This window comes from Trichomycterus rosablanca, chromosome 17 (genome assembly GCF_030014385.1).
Source record: "Trichomycterus rosablanca isolate fTriRos1 chromosome 17, fTriRos1.hap1, whole genome shotgun sequence".
NCBI lineage: Eukaryota > Metazoa > Chordata > Actinopteri > Siluriformes > Trichomycteridae > Trichomycterus > Trichomycterus rosablanca.
Genome location: NC_086004.1, coordinates 19,937,118 through 19,959,241, shown reverse-complemented (window position 1 = coordinate 19,959,241; position 22,124 = coordinate 19,937,118). Strand labels below are relative to the sequence as shown.

At 39.9% G+C, this 22,124-nt stretch overlaps 1 protein-coding gene across 2 annotated transcripts in view; it reads left to right on the top strand.

Annotated features, from left to right (window-relative positions):
* tp53i11a (tumor protein p53 inducible protein 11a) overlaps positions 1 to 22,124 on the top strand; it is a 76,094-nt gene that overhangs the window by 8,569 nt on the left and 45,401 nt on the right. The window contains exon 1 of one of the 2 annotated variants that reach the window (XM_063012411.1): positions 10,682 to 10,738. The exons of the other annotated variant lie outside the window; for it this stretch is intronic. The gene's annotated coding sequence lies outside the window, so the exon portion shown is untranslated. Of the gene's footprint in view, positions 1 to 10,681; positions 10,739 to 22,124 lie in introns of those variants that run through there. 2 annotated transcript variants of the gene reach the window in all.

Genomic DNA, 22,124 nt, shown 5'->3' with positions numbered 1-22,124 from the left:
AAAATATTTATTAACCTCCAACTCACTACAGAACAATCCATGCTGCTCGTGTTGCCAGATCCACTCAGATTAATTTATTTTTCCTCCTTGATTTCATCACGTCAGCGCACAAACACTTTGATCACTCGCTACTTGTTGACGTGCATTTTTGGACGTGGTATCATTAAACTTCTCGTCACTTCTCACGAGATTTTTAAAAAAAACGGTATTCTAAATAGGTATCGGTATCCGTATCGGCAAGTACAAAAATACATGTACTTTTACTCGTACTCGGTTGGGAAAAAATGGTATTGATGCATCCCTAATTGTTATAGTAATTTTCCACAGTGTAGTTGGTATAAAGCACAAGGAGCTGGCTTGATAAGCAGGGTCCATTGACTGAATGGGTCAGCTTTTTTTTTAAAGCAATCACAATGGCAGGAAATGGTACGGTAACGCAGGAGCAATTATGTTGTTATATTTAAAGCAACCTTGGCTTGATTTCAGTTAAATTTCTTTTGCAGTCTCTGTGGCGCTGCCACAGGTAGTGAGTTATTTGATTTTGTGTTGCTTACAGGATTCTTGGTCAAAGGACATCCTGCTTGTAGTTTAATTTGAGATGAAAGAATTCTGCTTTATTTTAAACTTATAATGTTTGACTTAACTGATGTGTTTGACTTGTAATAAAAAAAAGTGTTACCCCACAGAGATGCACAATATGGCAAATGTCAAATAACCAAACCTTATTAGTCAAATATAAGCTGTTGACTGTCAAGCCCATTGCACTATAAAAGAGTGCATTTAAATTCAGTGTTCTAAGGAGAAGACAACCTAACATGGGATGCATGGCTTTAATTTAATCTAGTCATATTTGCCACTATGGGCTCAAGCTAACAATCATAACTGCCAGCTCTGGATGTAGTTTGGCACCGATCAGGTATAACATTAAAACCACCTCCTTGTTTCTACACTCATTGTCCATTTTGTCAGCTCCACTTACCATATAGAAGCACTTTGTAGTTCTACAATTACTGACTGTAGTCCATCTGTTTCTCTACATTTTTTTTAATGGTCAGGACCACCACAGAGCAGATATTATTTAGGTGGAGGATCATTCTCAGCACTGCAGTGACACTGACATGGTGGTGGTGTGTTGGTGTGTGTTGTGCTGGTATGAGTGGATAAGACACAGCAGTGCTGATGGAGTTTTTAAACACCTCACTGTCACTGCTGGACTGAGAATAGTCCACCAACCAAAAATATTCAGCCAACAGCGCCCCGTAGGCAGCGTCCTGTCACACTGATGAAGGTCTAGAAGATGACCAACTCAAACAGCAGCAATAGATGAGCGATCGTCTCTGACTTTACATCTACAAGGTGGACCAACTAGGAGGTAGGAGTCTCTAATAGAGTGGACAGTGAGTGGACACGGTATTTAAAAACTCCAGTAGCGCTGATGTGTCTGATCCACTCATACCAGCACAACACACACTAACACACCACCACCATGTCAGTGTCACTGCAGTGCTGAGAATCATCCACCACCTAAATAATATCTGCTCTGTGGGGGTCCTGATCATTGAAGAACAGCATAAAGGGGGCTAACAAAGCATGCAGAGAAACAGATGGACTACAGTTGTAGAACTACAAAGTGCTCCTTTATGGTAAGTGGAGCTGATAAAATGGTTATTGAGAAAGGGATTGCGCTATTGCCTGCCTCCAAACACCACTGCAGTTTTAATTTACTAAGCTAACAGTTAACAGTTTATCTCATTCTGGTTTTACTGTCTGTATCTGACATAGGGAAAGCGGTTAACTTAAGAAGGATAGAATGTTTACTATGTATTAATTATTATTAAGTTTCTTGCATGATTAGGGTAATTAAGACAAGATAGATAGTTAGACAGATAGATAGACAGATAGATAGACAGATAGATAGATAGACAGATAGATAGATAGATAGATAGATAGACAGATAGATAGACAGATAGATAGACAGATAGATAGACAGACAGATAGATAGATAGATAGACAGATAGACAGACAGACAGAGAGTATTCAGCCCCCTTGAACTTTTCAACCTTTTGCCACATTTCAGGCTTCAAACATAACGATATGAAATTGTAATTTTTTGTGAAGAATCAACAACAAGTGGGACACAATCGTGAAGTGGAACGAAATTTATTGGATATTTTAAACTTTTTTTAGAAATAAAAAACTGAGAAGTGGGGCGTGCAATATTATTCAGCCCCTTTACTTTCAGTGCAGCAAACTCACTCCAGAAGTTCAGTGAGGATCTCTGAATGATCCAATGTTGACCTAAATGACTGATGGTGATAAATAGAATCCACCTGTGTGTAATCAAGTCTCCGTATAAATGCACCTGCTCTGTGACAGTCTCAGAGTTCTGTTTAAAGCGCAGAGAGCATCATGAAGACCAAGGAACACACCAGGCAGGTCCGAGATACTGTTGTGGAGAAGTTTAAAGCCGGATTTGGATACAAAAAGATTTCCCAAGCTTTAAACATCTCAAGGAGCACTGTGCAAGCGATCATATTGAAATGGAAGGAGTATCAGACCACTGCAAATCTACCAAGACCCGGCCGTCCCTCTAAACTTTCAGCTCAAACAAGGAGAAGACTGATCAGAGATGCAGCCAAGAGGCCCATGATCACTCTGAATGAACTGCAGAGATCTACAGCTGAGGTGGGAGACTCTGTCCATAGGACACAATCAGTCGTACACTGCACAAATCTGGCCTTTATGGAAGAGTGGCAAGAAGAAAGCCATTTCTCAAAGATATCTATAAAAAGTCACCTGGGAGACACACCAAACATGTGGAAGAAGGTGCTCTGGTCAGATGAAACCAAAATCGAACTTTTTGGCCACAATGCAAAACGTTATGTTTGGCGTAAAAGCAACACAGCTCATCACCCTGAACACACCATCCCCACTGTCAAACATGGTGGTGGCAGCATCATGGTTTGGGCCTGCTTTTCTTCAGCAGGGACAGGGAAGACGGTTAAAATTGATGGGAAGATGGATGGAGCCAAATACAGGACCATTCTGGAAGAAAACCTGTTGCAGTCTGCAAAAGACCTGAGACTGGGACGGAGATTTATCTTCCAACAAGACAATGATCCAAAACATAAAGCAAAATCTACAATGGAATGGTTCACAAATAAACGTATCCAGGTGTTAGAATGGCCAAGTCAAAGTCCAGACCTGAATCCCATCGAGAATCTGTGGAAAGAGCTGAAAACTGCTGTTCACAAACGCTCTCCATCCAACCTCACTGAGCTCGAGCTGTTTTGCAAGGAAGAATGGGCAAAAATTTCTGTCTCTCGATGTGCAAAACTGATAGAGACATACCCCAAGCGACTTGCAGCTGTAATCGCAGCAAAAGGTGGCGCTACAAAGTATTAACGCAAGGGAGCCGAATAATATTGCACGCCCCACTTTTCAGTTTTTTATTTCTAAAAAAAGTTTAAAATATCCAATAAATTTCGTTCCACTTCACGATTGTGTCCCACTTGTTGTTGATTCTTCACAAAAAATTACAATTTCATATCGTTATGTTTGAAGCCTGAAATGTGGCAAAAGGTTGAAAAGTTCAAGGGGGCTGAATACTTTTGCAAGGCACTGTAGATAGATAGATAGATAGATAGATAGATAGATAGATAGATAGATAGATAGATAGACAGACAGATAGATAGATAGATAGATAGATAGATAGACAGACAGACAGACAGACAGACAGACAGACATGTAGGTAGATAGATAGGTAGATAGACAGATAGGTAGGTAGATAGATAGGTAGATAGACAGATAGATAGATAGATAGATAGACAGGTAGGTAGATAGATATGTAGATAGATAGATAGATAGATAGACAGGTAGGTAGATAGATAGGTAGATAGATAGATAGACAGATAGACAGGTAGGTAGATAGATAGGTAGGTAGATAGATAGATAGGTAGATAGATAGGTAGGTAGATAGATAGATAGGTAGATAGATAGGTAGATAGACAGATAGACAGGTAGGTAGATAGATATGTAGATAGATAGATAGATAGATAGATAGATAGATAGATAGATAGATAGACAGGTAGGTAGATAGAGAGGTAGATAGACAGATAGACAGATAGATAGATAGATAGATAGATAGGTAGGTAGGTAGGTAGGTAGGTAGGTAGATAGACAGATAGACAGGTAGGTAGATAGATATGTAGATAGATATGTAGATAGATAGATAGATAGATAGATAGATAGATAGACAGGTAGGTAGATAGAGAGGTAGATAGATAGATAGATTAGATAGATACTTTATTAATCCCAAATGAAATTAACGATGAATGAATCAAACAAATGAAATATTTTAGTTACGAGAAAGACAAATTGTACTTTACTAACTTTGCATTCAGCATTGCATTGTTGTGTATCTGTGTTGAAACTTTTATTGGAAAGTACAGTGCTTTATAAACTCCAATGTCCCTTGCTCTAAGTAGCATTCAATAGGTGAGCCAATCATCGTCTAGTCTCAGGGCTCTGTTTCAAGTCTCGGTGGTCCCAGCTGTCTAGTTAGCTGTTCTACAGTCATAATTGTTTGTATCATGGGGATAGAATACCGGACAGGGTTCAACATCCCTGCCACTGCGACTCCGACTCACTGTTTGAGGCACCAGCATCAGAGGTGGAAGAACAAAGTTAGAGGATTGTGGTCCTTCCAAATGAGTGGAAATTTGTTGCTCCTAATAATAGCCTAATAATGTGGCCGGCTGCTGCGTAATTGTTGGAGGCCAGCATACATGTCTTTCAAAATTTTTTTAGAGAGAAATGAATGCTGGGATTACCTTTGCGGTTGAGAAAACACTCAATGCTCCTTCGTTATTTGGTCAGAATATCGGTCAAAATAAGCATCTTGGAATTAAGACGGGGCAGTTGTAGCCTTGCGGTTAAGGTATTGTAAGGTTTTCACTGTTGGGCCCTTGAGCAAGATCCTTAATCCTCAGTTGCTTAGACTGTATATTGTCACTGTACTGTCAGTCGCTTTGGATAAAGGCATCTGCTAAATGCCAAAAATGTGAATGTATGATAGGCGTCTTCACGTAGGATGACGTAAAATGCTCTCTTTGTAGAGATCACTAGGTTTTGAGACAGATTTAATATTACCTTTAGACACTGGTGTGCTTGTTCTGTCTGAGCAGCATCAGTCAGAAGTGCTAGTCCTGGGAATTGTGTGCTGTCTGCTTCCCATCACTGAAGAGGATATATCGCGTGGCTATTTTTGAGTTATCAACTTCAGATGACTAGTGTATTCCCTGATGAAAAGCCATGGTATTAATTTCTGGTTTCATGTCCCTTATGGAGACTTTTTAAAGTCTACAATTGGCAGCCAAGGTCACGTTTAAGAAAGGTTATAGATTTGTGCATTTGTGTCGTCATTTTAGGTGTCGGTTACGTGCTGGAGACTTAACAGTTTGCCTTGTATGACACTCGAGTCATTCTCCCATGAAAATGTCAAGGGTGACGAATCCTGCATGATGGTTTATTGCAACCTTGGAAGTGTGAGATAGCTGTAAAATTCTGAGTATGTGTAATCTGTGTGTATCCCTTATCCCCATAGGATGTGTTGCAATGAGAAAACATTGCTGCAGGTAGACAAGCCCTGTCATGTTCTTATTTTTCATGTGGTTAAGGTTTAAATACAGCAAGCACCACTTCACAAGTGTGTTAGTCTGTACACTGATAGTCTGATTAGCCTCAGATTCACGCTGTTAGTACCAGACTGCATTCTAACTGTGTTACATAAATTCTTGATTGGGCATGTTTTTTCTTGGCTGCTCTTGTATTTAGGGGTTGTCACAGTGGATCATTTTGTTCCACATACCTAATTTGGCACGGCTTTTACAATGTGTGCCTTTTCTAATGCGCACTAGAGCTGGGCGGTTCCTGAATCACCCGGATTAATGATTCGATTCTTTGTACTGAACTAGGAATCACGAGTCCGAAATCTCAATTAACCCGGATCCTATCCTATGAGTCCTCTGGCTGGTTGCTGCTAAGCACACAAGGCGAGTGAGCAGACTCATCGAAACACTGCGGATTTAGGTGATTTGGCTGAACCGACTTCACTCCAGACCGTGAATCTGAGTTAAATATTCTAATAAATACAAGCGGTTAAACACACTGGTGTTCGTTATGTGGCTGATTTTATGCACGTTATTATTATTATTATTATTTTCAGTAGTAGTGGTATAGATTAGTAACGCAGCATATTTTCTTGTAAGCAAAACAACAACAATATATACAGTGGGGGAAATAAGTATTTGATCCCCTGCTGATTTTGTAAGTTTACCCCCTTACAAAGACTTGAACAGTCTATAATTTTTATGGAAGGTTTATTTTAACAGAGAGAGACAGAATATCAACAAAAAATCCAGAAAAAAATATTTAAATAAAAGTTATAAATTAATTTGTATTTCATTAAGGGAAATAAGTATTTGATCCCCTACCAACCAGCAAGAATTCTGACCCCCACAGACCGGTTATGTGCCCATGAGGCACACAAATTAGTCCTGTCCCTGTATAAAAGACTCCTGTCACAGAATCAGTTTCTTCCGTTCAAATCTCTCGACCACCATGGGCAAGACCAAAGAGCTATCAAAGGACGTCAGGGACAAGATTGTAGACCTGCACAAGGCTGGAATGGGCTTCCATCAGCAAGAAGCTTGGTGAGAAAGAGACCACTGTTGGTGTGATAATTCGAAAATGGAAGAAATACAAGATCACAGTCAATCACCCTCACTCTGGAGCTCCATGCAAGATCTCACCTGGTGGGGTAAGAATGATTCTGAGAAAGGTGAGGTCAGTCCAGAATTACACGGGAGGAGCTTGTCAATGATCTCAAGGGAGCTGGGAGCACAGTCACCAAGAAAACCATTAGTAACACACTTTGCCGTAATGGATTGAGATCCTGCAGTGCCCGCAAAGTCCCTCTGCTCAAGAACGCTCATGTACAGGCCCGTCTGAAGTTTGCCAATGAACACCTGAATGATTCAGAGAAAGCTTGGGAGAATGTGATATGGTCAGATGAGACCAAAATTTAGCTCTTTGGCATCAACTCCACTCACCGTGTTTGGAGGCAAAGAAATGCTCGGTGGGGATGGTGTTCTTGGGGTCATATCCAGCATTTCTCTGCTCCCAGCTCCCTTGAGATCATTGACAAGCTCCTCCCGTGTAATTCTGGACTGACCTCACCTTTCTCAGAATCATTCTTACCCCACCAGGTGAGATATTGCATGGAGCTCCAGAGCGAGGGTGATTGACTGTGATCTTGTATTTCTTCCATTTTCGAATTATCGCACCAACAGTGGTCTCTTTCTCACCAAGCTTCTTGCTGATGGTCTTGTAGCCCATTCCAGCCTTGTGCAGGTCTACAATCTTGTCCCTGACGTCCTTTGATAGCTCTTTGGTCTTGCCCATGGTGGTCGAGAGATTTGAACGGAAGGAACTGATTCTGTGACAGGAGTCTTTTATACAGGGACAGGACTAATTTGTGTGCCTCATGGGCACATAACCGGTCTGTGGGGGTCAGAATTCTTGCTGGTTGGTAGGGGATCAAATACTTATTTCCCTTAATTAAATACAAATTAATTTATAACTTTTATTTAATGTTTTTTTTCTGGATTTTTTGTTGATATTCTGTCTCTCTCTGTTAAAATAAACCTTCCATAAAAATTATAGACTGTTCAACTCTTTGTAAGGGGGTAAACTTACAAAATCATCAGGGGATCAAATACTTATTTCCCCCACTGTAGTTATATTCTTATTAAAATGCAAATGCTTACAGGCTACTTTGGTACTGTACCACTTAAAGAGTATCATAGCCCCCATGGTAATTTATTGACTGTTTGTTTTGGTGCCACTGTGGCTGCCCGAATGGGTGAAGTTACCATGGCAGTTTGTTGTTGACCATCCCCCTTAAACCCTTGACACATTTATACACCTGATTGGTAGGTGAGTCCACCCCCCTCTCCCACATGATCAAGATTCAACTTGTCACTGACAAGAGAAGTGTGAGGTGCCAAGAGAATTAAGAGAGAAGGATTTATTTACAGAAGATGAGTGCATGGAAGACAAGTGAAATCAATCGCAATCAAGATGTCAGTACAAGTGACTCAACTGACCCAAGTGAACCAGATCACATTACTGAGTGACTCAGATTAACCCGAGTCCATAAAATGAACCGAATTTACCACCACTAATGCGCACCTCCCAATAACTGGGCTGTTAGGCCACCCCCTATTCAGATATAGCCAATCACGTCTGCGTAGATGTCCAACTGTCCGTAAGTACTGCCGAGATTCCATCCTCAGTGCCCTGATAGAGCACTTGAAATGTCAAAAATAATGACTAAAAACAGAAAACGAAAGTGCATGTTAATCTAGTAATTATATTATGGTCATAATCTGACTAATGTGTTCATGTAAATGCATTCACTGACTTAAGAACAAATGTAATTAGTTGCTAATCAAAGCTGATGAGGATGCGTTCCTGACATCTTTTTGTTCATTTTCAGGAGAGATTTACAGAGAATGTGCTTGGCAAAATAGGGTTCAAAAATACCAATGTACAAAATTATTCCAAAAAGTAATCATTCTCGTAACTACAAGTAAAAGTAGGTACTCACTCATGTATTGCATCATACAGAATCTACTCTCATCTGAAACATTTCTTGCTTCTTGGGTTAGTGTTAGTACACATAATTTTTAACAGAGGGAGTTTTTATTAAAAAAATATCTATCTTGATCTACAGATCTAACCTAACATTGAAGCCAGACAACCAAACTGGAGCTCTCTTATTTCGGACACATTAAGAATCAATTCATTGGAAAAAAAACAGCAATGCTTGGAAAAGTTTAAATTAAAAGAGGAAGAGAATGGCTAGCAGCAAGATGGATGGACACAATTAGAGGAACAGTGAATGAGCCATTAGGTATCCTGAAGACCCAAACAGATGACAGGATGTTTTTGAGAAACACGTTCTATTCATAACATGTTCTATCCATATGGATTTAGAATAATCTTGTCAGCAATTGTATAATAATAATAATAATAATAATAATAATAATAATAATAATAATATTAATAATAATAATTAATAATGATAATAATAATAATGATAATAATAATAATAATAATAATAATTAATAATAATAATAATAATAATAATAATGATAATAATAATAATGATAATAATAATAATAATAATAATAATTAATAATAATAATAATAAATAATAATAATAATAATGATAATAATAATAATAATTAATAATAATAATAAATAATAATAATAATAATAATAATAATAATAATAATAATAATAATAGTAGTAGTTCAGTATTTGAGTGCAAGTGTAGGTAATGTGCAGCTTCCCCAAATTGCCCCTATGTGTAATGAAGTCTATAAATAAAAGAGATTGTGTGATGCCCTGTGATGGATTGGTGCCTTGTCCATAGTGTATCCTTGCCTTCATCCCAGTGTTTCCCAGTGATGATTGACCCACCACAACCCTGACCAAGATGAAGAGGTTATTGAAGATGGAACTGGCACAGTTCGAGTAAAGATGAGCTGTAGTGCATGTTTAGGAACCCAGAGGATACACACATGGACACAATGAACACTTGCACAACTCTTTAGGCAGTGACCCTGAGCCAGGATTAAGCTTTGGTTTACTAGACTATGTTGCTGTATGATTACTTTTTCACCAGCTGTGCTTTTGCTGCTGTTTCCCAAAACACTGAAGATAAAGTCTGTGGCTTTTCTAGTGAGGAAATTCAGGATAAAACTCAAGCCCTAGCTATGCTCCCTACACAGGTGTTTACAAGCAGTAGTGCACTTAATAGAGTGCCATTTAAGTTTTAGCCAAGTTAAGAATGTAGCAGAAACCATTCCACTGTTTGATCCTTGCCTGTGGTCACCGTGTGTGTAGTTTAGCATGTTATCCCTGTGTCTAGTAGAACTGTAAATGGTTTGGTACTGGCCATCTGTCAAGGACGTTTTCTCTTAACATGCATTGCTTTTAGAATCTCGGCTCCAAATCTACCGTGACCCTATTCAGAATAAATGGCTTACCTTAGGATACAAATGATTAAATAACTTAAATAAATGGTGACACTGAGGTGGCACAGCAGTCTTTTACATTAGCCCAGATCTCTGAACAAATACACAAACATGCTGGGGGTGGGGATGCCCTATTTAAGGTATTCTTGCCTTACACTCAGTGTTCCCAGTAAAACCGGACCTGCCATTACCCTCACCATGCTTCAATGCATAATTTCTTCATGAGTGTTGGGTGTAACAAAGCACTGAAACTGTTATGCACCATCCCAGGCTTTATTTTGGTTTTCTGTGGTACTTTAGGCATTCATACACAGGTTGGGAAAATGGGCCATTAGGCTGTTTATGCTACCACATGGCATGCTGGGAAATAAGGTTGAAGTGCTCTTCTAATACCATGATATTATTGGCTTGCTTTTTCCATCTTTTTTTGGAAATAGGTTGGGTGCTACCTACGTGCTACCCAGTGCCTTACAGTCCCACTGTCGCCTCACAGCAAGAAGGTCCTGGGTTCGATCCCCAGGTGGGCTGGTTCGGGTCCTTTCTGTGTGGAGTTTGCAGGTTCTCCCCATGTCTGCGTGGGTTTCCTCCGGACACTTCGGTTTGCTCCCACAGTCCAAAGATGTGCAAGTAAGGTGAATTGGGGATATAAAATTGTCCATGACTGTGTTTGACATTAAACTTTTTAACTGATGAATCATGTGTAACCAGTAATTACCTGTCCTGTCATGAATGGAACCAAAATGTGTAGAACATGATGATAAAATCCTAATAAAAAAAAATATATATATATACGTATATATATACTTGCCGATACCAATACCTATTTAGAACACCGTTCAATGTCGGTGTTTTGTTGTTATGTTTTGTAGAGAACGATCAGGTCAGAAATACTGTATAACGTGTGAGTGTGTGTGCCGGTGTATTCTGATAGAAACTATATTATCCCCCTGTCCCACCTGTTTACACTCCTCTCCTGCGTTTCCCCTCACACCGTATCCTGCGTTCTCATTGGCTGTTCGACATGTCACTCATTCCCAGTCGCACATCTCAGATCAGATATCTGACGTGCTAGAAAACTCGAGCGCTCGTTGAGCCGGTCAGATCGAGTTGTTGGATAGTTCACACTTAGTGATCGAGAGCCGAGTTTTGATCGCCGAGCGAACGCCGAGTTGCTCCCGAGCCGGCAAATCTAGCGCCGACCAGCCGCCGAGCGAAAATCAGGGCAAAAATCGTGTAGTGTGAACCAGGCATAACGCAGCAACGTGCACTAGGCACACGGTATCGGATGTTTAGTATCGGAGCCTCGTTTGCGAGTATGAGTACAAGTTAATGAGCGCGGTATCGGGCAAATACCCGATACCAGTATCGGTACTCATGCATCTCTATATATAATATACTGTATATATATTATATAGCGTTTTCTGCCACTGAAAATGGCCATACTTGATAGTTCATCCTTAAGCAGTGATCACACAGAGCTTGTCAGAGGCAGTTAATCAAGCCACACAGCAAAATTTAACAGGACCCTGTTTAAAGCTTTTTTCCGGCTTGCTGTTCTTGTCAGAAACACCAAGGAGGAAGTGTGTTGTGTCGAATGAAGTGGAAAATGATCAGCTTGGAGCATAATGACTCTGAAAACTGCCAGATGAGTGGAGCTTGTGGGTTCTATTCACAGAAGTCACATCAAAGACTTCCTGTGGCTGATGGGAATTAAAGGTGGCCAATAAGGAATACATTTTTTTTCCTCTGATGTTTTATCAGTTTTGCAGTGTTTTGAAATTCGTAACCTAAGATCAGACAGGATGACTTGAATTGCTGGCAAACTTTTATTCTTTTTTTTATGTAGCATGAAACTGAAATATCTCTGCCTCACTGAACATCTGCCACCAGTTTCCTTGGTATGTGCAACATGCCAGTAAACGAGCTTCATTAAGTTGACCTCAATTAGCATAAGTAGTATAGTAGTACAGGGTAGTGATAGCTCAGTGGTTAAGGTACTGGACTAGTAATCAGAAGCTTGCCGGTTCAGGCCCCACCGCCGCCAAGTTGCCACTGTTGAGCCCCTGAGCAAGGCCCTTAACCCTCAATTGCTCAAAACTGTATTCAGTCATAATTGTAAGTCGCTTTGGATAAAGGCATAAAGGCAAATGTGAATGTAAGTAGTAACTATATTAACATTTTTAGCACACTTTTTAAAAATAATTTGTTGTTTTTTGCATTCAGTGCTGCTTCTTCTAGACTAGTTTGAAGCCTCCTTTTGTCTGCAAGCTTATTAGGCAATGCTAATCATAAACCATTAATTGAAAATGATGGATCGGTAATTAAAACGCACTCAAGCTTGTCTGCAGACAGCAAAGTTTAGTTCTTTCTCAAATATCAGAAATAGACTTGTTCTAAAATATGTCATGTGAAAAAGTTAGGACACCCCATGAAAACCTTTGTCTTTTTGAACACATTTAAACATATGGACATTTGAGCTTTATTTGAACAGTACTGAGAGATGGAGCTTATATAACTAAAAAAATTTTAACATTTACTTTTAAACACAAGTTGTAAAATGTAATGAACAAAAATGCAAATTAATTGTGAGGAAAAAGTTAAGACACCCCCACATTTATTACTACTTCAAATTAGAATCAGGTGCACCACATCAGCTGCAATGATTAGACCATCGTTAGAGGACATTGGAGTTGTATTTAAACCTCAGACATTAGTTTGGTTTGCTCTTGATTGTTGAAGTGAGTGGTATCACCACAGTAAGATCTGAAGAGCTCTCTGAGGCCTTCAGAAAGAAGATTGTAGATGCATATGAGTCTGGGAGGGGATTTAAAAAGATCTCAAAACAATTAGAAATCAGCCATTCCACTGTCCGGAAAATAATTTACAAGTACATTTAAAACAAATGCCAACATGGGCAGGTCAGGCCGTCCTAACAAGTTCAGCCCAAGAGCAGACCGCAAGATGCGTAAAGAAGTCTCCAATAATCCTACAATGTCATCACGGGACCTACAGGTAGCTCTTACCACAGTTGATAGCAAGGTACATGCATCTACCATCGGAAAGAGACACAAGTTTGATTTTCATGGGAGGTGAGCAAGGATGAAACCCTTGCTGTCAAAAAAACAAACAAACAAAAAAACCCATCAGAGCAAGACTAAAGTTTACCAGAGAACACCTAGACAAAGACCAGGACGTCTGGAACAATGTGCTTTGGACAGATGAATTCAAAGTTGAATTATTTGGGCACAGTAACACAGCATTTGAGCACAAGAACCTCATACCAGCTGTGAAGCATGGAGGTGGAAATGTCATGGTTTGGGACTGCTCTGCAGCAGCAGGGCCTGGCAAGCTCTCCATTATAGAATCCACAATGGATTCTTCACTGTCAGAGGGTGCTTAAGGAAAATGTAAGACCATCTGTCCAAAAACTGAAGCGAAGGTGGCCCATTCCAGAAGAAATAAATAGAGAGTTCTGGAATGGCCAAGTCAAAGCCCGGATCTTAATGCTATTGAGATGCTGTGGGGTGATTTGAAACGGGCTGTGCATGCAAGAAACCCCTCAAACCTCACACAGCTGAAATAATTCTGCATGGAGGAGTGGGAAAAACTTTCTCCCAGTCGATGCCAGAGACTGATAGGTGGTTATAGGAAATGTCTAATTGAGGTTATTTCAACCAAAGGGGGAAATACCAGCTATTTGGGCATAGGGTGTCTTTTTCCTCACAATAAATTACCATTTTTGTTAATTACATTTTACAACTTGTGTTCAGTTTTATTTGTTTAGTTATATAAGCTCAATCTCTCAGTACTGTTCAAATGAAGCTCAAATGTTCATATGTTCAAATATGTTCAAAAAGACAAAGGTTCTCATTGGGTATCCTAATAACAACTCCACCAAACTTATTTATATCATTCCCATGTAGGAAAGATGAGAAAGAAAGGCAAGGGACCGTTTTATTTTTCATTCATTTAACTAAATATGTTAACAATTAAATTGCATGGGCGCTCAGGTGGCGCAGCGGTAAAAACACACACTGGAACCAGAGCTGGATCTCGAATACATTGTATCGAATCTCAGCTCTGCCTGCCGGCTAAGGCTGAGCGGCCACATGAACAACGATCGGCCTGTTGTTCGGATGTGGGCGGGATTAAGCCGGATGGGGTCTCTCTCATGACTGGTGCAATTACGACCTCTGCTGGCTGATTGATGTCGCCTGCGCAGATATGAGAAAAGAGTGCTCTCAGGGTGTGTCTGTCAATACACAACGCTGATCGGCACTGCACTCGTCAAAGTGCAGGTGATGAGATGCATACGGCATGCTGCCCACGTGTCGGAGGGGGCGTGGGTTAGCTTTGTTCTCCTCAATCAGAGCGGGGATCGGCATTGGTGGAGAGGAAGCATGACGCAATCGGGCAATCGGACGCGCTAAAAAAAAGGAGATAAAGGGGAGAAAATGCATAAAGAATACATATATGTACAATTAAATTGCATCTGCCATCTAAATATAATTTACTCTCGAAACAATCTTAACACTGCAGGAAAAAAACACAAGCAAATGATTCTACCTTCTGCCACATAATATATACAGTAATTACAGGGGTATACAGTAATTACATTTATTATTAGATGTCTAAATGTCAAGCAGGCCAGAAAAAAATAATATGCTTCATTTTATCTGCCACTTTGATATGATATTACTATACCATTATAGGGTGCTCGCCAACTACTGCTGGGATGTGGGGATCCAGGTAATCTCAGCAGTGCTATCACACATCAATCACCACTGCTTTATCCTGGTTATTGGATGCTTTGCCACTGCTTTGTCCTGATAATCTGGAATCACTGGGCGCAAAGCAGTAACACACCCCGGACAGGATGCCAATCTACCACGGGGCCTCGGACATTCTCCCTTTATACATACTGTAATAAAGAATTTTGACCTTTACCTACCCCTAATTCAAGTTCATTGGGCTTGGGCCCTGAAAATGTGATGCATTGTTGGAGCTTGCTGACCTACTGCTTCCACTGTGGATTTAGGAATGCAGCACTGTTTATTCACAACAGTTTGTTGAAATATTCCTAAACTTACATTGTGAATTCTGTCAAAGCAGCATGCATTATCTAAGAGTTCAAAGGTAATCAGTAGTCACTGGTGATTTTTGGCTTTGTTCCGTATTTAGATTCTCTTAATATCTGAATGGAATGCACTGTAAAGGTTTAAAATGCTCAAATCCTGATAATCACTCATTAAGCAATGTTATTAAGCTGTGTTTATTTTAGCTCATACGTTTGGCTAAGTTGCAAGCCTCATTAAGGCCTGGGCCTTTCCTGGATGTTTATTTACCCAAGCATGACTGCATTACCTGCTAATGATGTTCTTGAACATTTTGTAACAGGTAGGATGGTAATGATAAATTTTAACCGATGAAGAAGTCGTTATGAAGCTAGAGTGAGAGTTTTACATTGTAACTTAGACGCATGTGTAGCCATTATAAAGTAATACCAAATTTTATAACAGTAAGGTTTCTTGAGAGAATATTGCAATGATAGCAAAGCATTATCAAATATTGTGATTTTTTTTTTATGCTCATTATTTGAAGTAAAACGGACAGCAGAAATGTGATTGTGAGATTCTGCTGGTTTGTTTCATATTGTCAAAATGTAGATATAATATTAATACCGTCAATGTGAATACAAATACAGCCTTGTAATAATACAAAATATAAACACTGTAATTCTCAGAATGTATCAGAACTACAGTATTTTGTGTTTTTAAGACTTAAACAATATAAGCTAAAATACGGGCAGTGGCCTGCCATTGTACTTTAAGTTTACATTATATCGTATTGTATCGTATATATCGCCATTTATCAAAAGCATATCGAGAGCCCTACTTTAGGGCCTGCTTTTATTTCACATTTTTTCTTCAATACCCTGCATTTCAGTTGATTCTACTAGTTTGCACACTCCAAACACTACCGACCTTTGTTAAAGTCGAGTCTATCGTCTATACACAGACATTTCATTCTTTGATTGATAATTTATATTAGTTCACCTCCCATCTGCTACTGCCCCGGCCCGTCTGTCAAATTTTAAAACCCAGTGTGGCCCTTGAACCAAAACGTTTGCCCACCCCTGGTCTATATAATCACATGCTATTAATTAAGCTAACACATTTTTCTGTGACATTTGGTGATTATCTTTTCCTGCTAATCCCCCTATTCCCCCTCTTACTCAGCTCTCTTCAAAATGTCGATCTTTATTTTACTCTTTCATTTGTCGATTGCATCACTGTATTCGATGTGAGTTTCTTATTTAAACTACAAAGACCTCTTTTTAAACTGCTTTTTTGTGTGGGATGCTGCTAAATTAAATATTAAGATTTGATCTGTGTAACTTAGATGGGAGATGCTGCCCGATATCTCAGAAAACATCGGATGGAAACCATTCGATATCCTGGTCAATGCTGCTAATTAAACCTGCATCTGAATAATCAAAGATGAAGTGCATTAGTCCCTGACAAATTTCATTTAGTTTGAATAGACACTGTGATTGCGTAACGTCCATTAATCTGGACTTTGTAATGAAGCTTTATGGTATGAGACTTCAGGGGATTCGACGAAGAACCGCGCTCATACTGGAGAGCACATTAGGAATTCAGTGGAACTTGTTTATGCTTTTGTGGACTGACAGACTGGCCCAGTAAGGGGAGTTAAATGCCGGCTGTGGCCTTTAAATCTAACTGGCTTTCTTTGACATGTGGTCATGGATAATAGATTGTTTGCACTTTCTCAGACAGGTGAATGCAGTGGTGAGATCCTAGTCTCATGCCATATTGCCCCTAGGGCTCTTTCTTAGACTCTAACTGTCAAGAAATAGATACAATACCACTTAACCACAAATGTAACAGTTCAGAGCATTATGGCAGAGCAAAATATTGCACTGTGCAGCTTTCTGTGGCTGGTAGGCGGTGAAAAATGTGTGTCCCCAGAATGCAGCATTTTTAGACATTATAGTGGATATTTTTAATGAATTAAACACAGCAGACAAGTACTTATCATAAAGGGTGTCCCAAAATTCACACAAGATTTGAATTTGGCGCCATTTGTGCGGTAAAGATCATGCGATTTAACGCCGTTGGACTTTTTTTTTTTTTTTTTTTTTTTAAAGTCTAAGGTTTATGCCATCAAGCCCACGACCACCCACGCCTTGAAGGAGGAAATTCAGCCACATTTATGCAAAACGGTCATGGAAAAGTTCGACAAAAGAGTGCGTATGTGCCAGCAAAGCCGTGGAGGCCATTTACCCGATATGCTATTCCATACATAACCCTATACTGTATACTTTATGAATGAATTAAAAATTTTAAATTTTTAATTAAAAACCTGTGTTCTCTATCAAAATTACTTCTTGCGTGAATTTTGGGACACCCTTTATATTGTCATATATTTGCATGATTTAAACACATCTTGCAGGTTTTCTGAGACGTACTTTCTGGCACTTTTGAATTCTTCCGTTGATGTATGAAAATGTGTACAGGTGTTTATATTTAGTACCGGCCCCTGGAGCGTTTACACATGAGCAGACCAAGGTCACAAGGGTTTTACGGAGTTAATAAGCTACATTTTACTTGAGTCAGCGGAATTTATTTGGTAAACTTGTGATAGACATTAACACATTGCTTTAAGACAGCAAGGAATAGGGTGAAAGAAAGTGTAAGTCTGAATTATCTTGTGGCTAAAATGTCTCAAATGAAAGGTAAACAAGTAAAGCAAACCCTTTGTTTTACTTGTTTACCTTTCATTGTGAATAAAGCCTAAGTAACCCTCATTATAAAGCTCGCAAATCATAGACAGTTGCTTTTCAGACCTATTGTGTCCCAGGCAGTTGAGAGTTGTCAAATTTCTTATGTTTTATCTGATCATTAGTGGCTATGTTCACTGGCAAATATTTTCTCTAATCCATTTGAATTTATTCCAAATAATGGGAATAATGTTGGGAAGGCAGGGCTTCATTGTAAAAATTTGACTGTATAGCCAGTAGGATTGGGCGGTATGACGGTATTACGGTATACCGCCGTATTTAAAAATGGTGACGGTATTTTAAAAATGTGAAGCGCCAAATTTCTGCTTAAGGTCCACCTTGAAAACGGAAACTTTAAGACCTGTGCGCATCCACAATAAGGGAGGGGCGGGAGTTGTAGGCGGTTGGAGCTCACTGATTGGTTATGGGGGTGCTCACTTTTTGAGGCGATAACACAAAAGCTAGGGAGCGCTCTGCATAGGGTGTGTTCAAACACCTAGTGAGCTGCCTTGCTGTCTTACTGCCTACATAGACAGCTGCCTCAGTAGAGAGGATTCTATTTAGTCAATGACTTATAAGGCAGGTTATTCGAACGCGCTACTTAGACAGCGATTCCATCGGGTTTTGCATGCTAAGCTAACAGTTAGTATCTTGCCATTCAAAACCATGGTATGGGGTGGCACAACGTGCTGGCATGTCAATATAACATCTGTGTACCGAATACGGTTACATTCACTGACAAGCCCGAACTTGCCCCCCCCTCGGTATTACCGTATACCGCTGTATTTTATGAAGGACGGTATGACGGTATGAAAATCGGCAATATTGCCAAACCCTAATAGCCAGAGGATTTCTTCTCACTGAGCATCGTTACTGTAATTAGTTATATTGTAAGCCAGACAGGTAGCTCAACTCGGCTTAGAACCCAAACAGTGTGTAAGATATTGGATATCTGTATTATTAGGTCTGTTCCTGCTATTCCTCAGAGCCACACCGAACACTGCGGAGAGATCAGACTCAAATCATCTTTCTTTACCAACGTTGCGCTGAGATCTCAGAGCGGGACAAGATCCATTTCCTCCTGTTTTCACAAGTGAGCTTACGCAGGCTAGCGTGACCTGCTGGGTCTGGTCTCGTCTGAGTGCGAAAACGCAGTGTAGGCTTATCAGATTGCAGAGGAAGAAACAGACCTCTCCTGGATCACGTACGTCCACCAGTCTGAGCTTACTGGCTAACATTTTCTTTTCACGCTATGGACAGGAAATATGCTGTGATATACAGTATATCAGTGTGCGTTGGATGTCATGTTTGGAAATGCACCAGCCGGCCAATTTTAGCATGCTGTTAAAAAGGAGGTGTTGGTGTTTTTTTATTAAGCACTCGAACTGCCAGTCACATCTTTTTTATATGAAGTTCAGAATGGCAGTAAAGTGTAACCTTTTCTATTTTTTAACCTACTCTGTAAGTTTAAGCCTCCAGCCCTAACCAGGCGTCCACACGAACACAATTGTTTGTTTTCCGTGTTTGAAGAAGAGAAAGTCAGGCGGGTACTTTTCCTGCTGTTGGTGTGATTATACGATCTATGGAACTGGTCCGGGTGCTTGGGAAAGTTGGGCAGGGAGTCACATGGAGCCTAGCATGGCTCAGCAAAAGTGTGTGGGAACCCAACACTGGTAGGCTTTAAGAAGCGGCCACAGATTGGACACATGTGGTGTCCGGGGTATTCCTGCCTTGCACCTAGTATTTCCCTGTGGAGCAGTGTCTGCTGTGACCCTGACCAGGAAAAAACAGTTGAGAAAAATGAAATGATATAAGATTGCAAACAAGTAAAAAAAAATCTAAAAAAAAAAAAAAACTAAATGCAGCTGGTTTTAACTTGGTGGTTGTAGCTTAGTGGTTAAGGTACTGGTCCAGTAATCAGAAGGTTGTGGGTTCAAGCCACACCACTGCCAGGTTACCAAAGTTGGGCCCTTGAGCAAGGCCCTTAACCCTCAATTGCTTGGATTGTATACTGTCACAACTGTAAGCCGCAAAAATTTATATAGTGATTGCTATGGTTATGCGTCAATGGCTGTACTCATGTCGCTTTTAATTCCTACACACTGCAGCATGTAATGTTAGTCAATTACCTGTAAGCATTTTACCTTACTTTAAGTCTAAATACTTGGCTAAAAATAGGCTGTATTTAAATATGGGTCGTGTCCACTCCTTGGTTGACGTGTTAAACTCAAAAAATTGGTAGACGACACTGGTTTTAAGAAAACAGCCTCTCTAACCTAAGGGCAGTTGTAGCCTAGTGGTTAAGGTACAAGTAAGCAAGTAGTCGCTGGTTTAAGTTTCAACTCTGCCAGGTTGCAAACTGTTGGGCAAGGTCCTTAACCCTCAATTGCTTAGACATTATACAGTACTGTAAGTCGCGTTGGATAAAAGCGTCTGCTAAATCCAGAAAATGTAAATGTAACCTACAGTATATGTCAACTTGATGCTAGCAGCTGAAAAATTTTTGTGATCATCTCAACTGTTTGGTAGAGGCTCATTAAAAATACTGTGTGCACTAGTAAAAGAATATTAATTGTTCGTTGTTGGTTTAGTCCCAAAAAAACTAAGAAATGCAAAGAAATCATTTTTTAAACATTATTTTCTTGGTGAGACCATTAAAAGGCTAAGGCAAGACATCACTAGGGTCATCAAATGATACATTTTACTAAAGAACAATAAACCTGCTCATTCTGTATTCTGTACATATTCTGTGTCATATGCAGCTGATCCAGTTTGCTTTTTTTCTCATTCTTTATTGTTTTTTCTGATCATTAGTGGCTATGTTTACATACAAAGATGTTCTCTATTCATCCTGATTATAGAATGAGATTAAGGTGTTTATATGTACACTCTACCCAGCAATCTGTTTAAAATCTCCATTTCCATGCACGCTACAAGTAATCCGATCCAAAACAACGTGCATGTGTAAAGTACCACCTAGTGTACATGTTACCAGGACAACGAGCATCACGTGAGTCCAGTCAGAGTAGGAGTAGCAGTCATTACCTGCTAAGTATGCGATTTCGGCCGCAAGCGATGATCACAGTTGAGACTCTCCTCAAAATCGTCCATGTTTGTTTTCATGGCACGCCTCTTTTTTTACCGACCGATCACAGGCGTTGTCGTGGAGTGTCGTCGCCTGCGGAGCTCGCCCAGCTTCCATGTGCGTGACGAGGCAAGCGAAGCCTCTCCGTGGTTGTTCGCCTTGTCCGCAATTACGTCACATCGGTCGCCGAAGCCAGGCGAACATCGTCTCCGCATGAAGTATGCTGAGGCCTTGACGCGCGCCTCCTCCGACACGTGTTAAGTAGCCGACTACATTTTTTTCACCTGCTTGAGGCCTGCACTGATCTCCACTATCCCCCATCTCTGTGCAGGCGACATCGATCTGTCAGCAGATGTCCAAAAATAGTTTATGACTTACGGCTTATTACTCTTTAGTAAAATGTGAATGTGGGTTTGATATTATTGATTTTATGTTCCTTGCAATTATTATATTATCACATGGGTAATAACATGGGTAAATTTGGTCAGATGCAATAATTCACAAATGTGATTTATGTTTTGAAGACTTTAAACACATCTGCCAGCCAATCAGAAACACCACCTTCGCCTGTCAGTCTCACTGCTCTCTACATATCGGTGTTGGCATCAGCCAGTGTTCTTAGAAGCAGGATAAACAGGCTAAAGGAACAATTATATTTTAATTTGTATACATTGCACCTTTTTAACCTTAAACAAGCTGCTCACCACTACTGATTTCTTAATTGTGCGTTTGTGAGTCTATGCACACAAAGAGCTTCTTAGTATTGGTCTTTTAAAATTATCCCTCATATTCCCCTTCCCTTTGTAATATTTTTCATTTGCGGAGAAGAAAATGTATTTTAACAAAGATTATATTATAACAAAAAATAGTCGGAACCATACTAGACCAAATCGGAGCTAACTGAACCATGGGGTTTGTTTATCTCTTGAACCCTGGTTGTTTTTACCATCTTCTGTTTTGGAGCAATTGGCAGTGATGGCTATTTTGGTGTCCTATCGATTGTGCATGTGTGTACAACAACCCCTGGGTCATAGTGCTACATGAGATCAGTGAGACATCTAGATAATAATATGACTGAGTTTAAATCTGGATCTCGTTGAATGAATTTACTGTCAGTGCAATTTATTTT